Source organism: Cupressus sempervirens, chromosome 10 (genome assembly GCF_028749045.1).
Source record: "Cupressus sempervirens isolate cs-2001-9-10 chromosome 10, ASM2874904v1, whole genome shotgun sequence".
In the NCBI taxonomy this organism is placed as follows: Eukaryota; Viridiplantae; Streptophyta; class Pinopsida; order Cupressales; family Cupressaceae; genus Cupressus; species Cupressus sempervirens.
Window position 1 is genome coordinate 362,731,271 of NC_143127.1, and position 3,827 is coordinate 362,735,097.

The window sequence follows — 3,827 nt, forward strand, 5'->3', positions numbered from 1 at the left end:
TCTGCATGTCATAAGTCATCATTATCAAATTAACGTTTATCTACGTATCATAATAATTCATCTCATAAAGCATCATAATCAAATTAACATTTGTTTACAAATCATAAATCATAAATCATAATAATCAAATTAACATTTTGCATTGCATCAAAATCTAATAGTATCATGTCCTAAAACTGCATCCATATGTGTTTGATCATTTCATACAATAACAAGTTCTTAGTGCATACCATAATGTAAAATGCTATTGCAGTATCAAACTCTATAGATAAAACATTGACTACCCATCTAAGTCTCAAATAGTTGTCAAAATATCAAAGTCTCAAATGTCAAAATGTAATAATAAGTTTATGCTATGATGGGTCGGGGTGAGGTCTCACATCCTCTTATTGTCAACTTTCCTCTACGTGCATAGGGGTGCTCTGTCAAAGGGGTAACTAAGCATGCTCATGTTCACTTTGATTATCTCACTTCCTTTGATCAATTATTAAAGTATGAGAGTGTTGGTCCTAACTGGTACCAAGAGGGGGAATGAATCAATACTGACTCAAAAAATGGTTATTCTCTTAACCATTCCAAATATACTAAACAATATCCACTTAACTAACAATAGTTTGATAAATGTAGTGAAGTGGAATTATGCAAACTCACACACCAAATAATTCATCAATGTACACATAGATTTGTACATGGAAGCCCTCAATGAGAGGATGAAAACCACAATGGGGATAATATACCCACTATCCTTTTACCATAGATAAAAGGTTTCCTAGTTAAGAGCTACAACTTATTCCTTTTGGGAACACATTGTTAAGATTGTATGTAACTTGTTAGGATTACAATTAGCCTATTAAGGCTACATTGTTACAATATTTTAGCACTCCTTCTGAGAGGCACCTTATTAGAGGATTTAGCTTATGCTTTCTACTAAAGCATGCTTGGTTAAGAGCTTAAAAATGATTACAATGATTAGAAAGAAATTAAATATGATATATATTATATGGCATATATTTCTTAATAGATCTCTAGTATGTGCTTAGAAGATACCTTGACCTTCTCTTTCCACTTGAGTGATCCCTATGATATCTTACGTATAGATGATCTCTTTCTCTACTTGTCCCTTTTCTATAGTGTACAACACAATATTGAGTTGATATTTCTCTTCCTTCTCTATCTATGTTCAACATTACGTGTTCTTCTTCATTTTCTCATTATCTTTTTCTTTCAATATAATTCCTCACATTACACTTATGCCACACACCATTTTTCAAGTGTATGTTACCTTATATCTTTGAGTGTCAAAACCTTAGAAAAATATCCCACCCAAAATAGTGAATTCAATTTTTGAATTGTGCTATTAAGAAACTCATGATCAACTTGTGACACTTATGTCATATGGTCTAGACTGTAACCTTGCTAGTTTGTGCTAGGTCTAGCCTCAACTTTTCTATCATTCCTTCTTTCCTCCATTTTTTCAGAATGATAATCTCATATCAATTATTTCTATTTTTTCTTTTGCCCTTTCATAGTATTGACTCATCATGTTTATTGTATCTATCTTTCTCTTGTCTTTATCTCCAATGTGGATCGATGTAGATGTTTACTGGTAGCCATGAGATGGTATACTTCACTTGAACAATTTCCAATTAATGAAAATACTTTTGTCTATAGATTATTTACAACACCACTTATCCTTTGTAATGCCAATGAGACATGTATGTTAAACAATCTAGCCCTTTGGCATTGATGAAAAAACTTATGACCCTTCTTGATATGACCACCTTTGTGCTTTAGCTTTCTTGGATTGAGTACCAGTAGAATCTTCATTGATAAGTGGACTTAGCAAAAATTATTCACTTTTCTTCGCCACTTATCTTTATCACTCCCCCTTTCTTTGTTCATCTCTTCCCATGTGCATCTTGTAGAAGCTGATAAAAGCCAACTTCATAGTGCACCAAGATCACCTGCATGCAAATAACAAAGAGGGAAGGGTGGAGCTTGGAGAAACTAAACGGATTGAGAGAGAAAATAGTGCAACAATGAAAAAATAATTTTTTGTACAATATGATATGCAAAAGATGATATGAGATTAGAATATGAGAGCCTATTTATAAAGGCCTCAAGGAGACTTCTAGAACAAGCTAGAAGGTGCTAGGAGATAAGGTTGACAACTAAGCATACATCCACAAAAGGTGGATTATCCTCCATGTAGGTGAGAAGATAAGTATGACTAGGTAGGAACAAACTCTCGTGTTGTCAACAACTCATAGATGACAACTAATAAATAAATGCATTTATCCTAAGTAAACTTAAGTAAAGTGTAAATAATAATAATTTACACTAACACCCCCACTTAAGTGCAACTTAGGGGAATGCACTTAAGCTCACAAAAGATATGATGAAATGCATAATGGGTCCCAACAATTAGGCCATGTTAGGTACCCATGTACAAATGCAAAAGAATGCAACCTCTAAAAATGGGGAAAGAGAGAAAACCACATGGGAAAAACCCTCCCCCAAAAAGAGGTAACTGAAAACCTAGTGAAGGAATGAAGAAGCCTCCAACTAGAGGAATGTCCCAAAAAATAGGAACAAAGAGAAGATCATGAAGAGCATCACTGAAGCATGAAGAAGCTACAAACTTTGTCAAAAAGAAACTGTCGATCTGAAGATCCTCTACGAAAATAGAAGGCTGCGAACCAAGAGTGTCTATATGGTAGATGATCCATCTCACTAAAATGCATAAGTAGCCAACCACTGCAGTCACCTAGTATATAGGATCAAATACTGAACACATAACTCACTCCATCGAACCATCAAACCAAAGAAGCATTAGAAACAATAGAATAACCCCCCTTAATGGAGACAGGGTGAGATGATAGGCAATTGAGAAAGTGGGCCAAAATCCTCTGTAGACAGAACCAAGTACAACGAGAGAATAAGAGGTATAAACATCTATAAAGGCACATGTCATTGACACATCATGGGGCTAATGTCATGGAAGGGACACTCACTTGACAAAGTAAGAGGGCACAAAAATGACAACAACTAACCCCCCCATGACACTTTATAAAATAGTGTGAGTATAAGTGTCTCAAAACAACATTCATGATCCTGAGATGCAAGAGTGGCAATTTATCTCAGTGCATTTGCATAAAGATGCTTACAAATGATATCAACAATGATCAAAAAGGGAAAAAAGTTGATACAACAAATAGTACAACCCAAAACAAAAGATCCCATGCCATGAATATGATCCTCGAACTTAGAACACCCAAGATATCCACCATAGAGAAAAAATACCAAAAATATGATAGAAAGAGCATGGGGTAGAATCTAAAGGAAATTACAACATTTATGAAAAGTAGATAGAACCAACTTTTTAAAAAAATGGAGATGGGACACACAAGATAAGCTCGTCGAAGTGAAAAATAGAACATCCAACTTTGACTACAAAAATAGGCAACTAAACTACATCAAAACCAAAAAATACCCACACTAATATCTCCATCTTGGAACCAGCTTTTTGGCACTTCTTTCATATTGGAAAAACACCTTTGTATGCTCAAGTTATGGCCAAAAAATTGAGAGTAGATAAAAAAGGACCTGAAGGAGAGGTAGGTGTGCTGATGCAGTGCTGATGTCAACATTCCTTAAGCTTAAAATTGATGGCTAGACAACCATTGTGGAAAAAAAAGACTGCCACATGGTAGTACAAAGCAAAAGATGTGACATGGCACTTGTGTCACGTGGCACTCATTGACTATGCCAAGTGTCCTATAGTGTTGGTAGGCCATTGGGTGGTTGCAAAGAGGTGCCACTGGCAG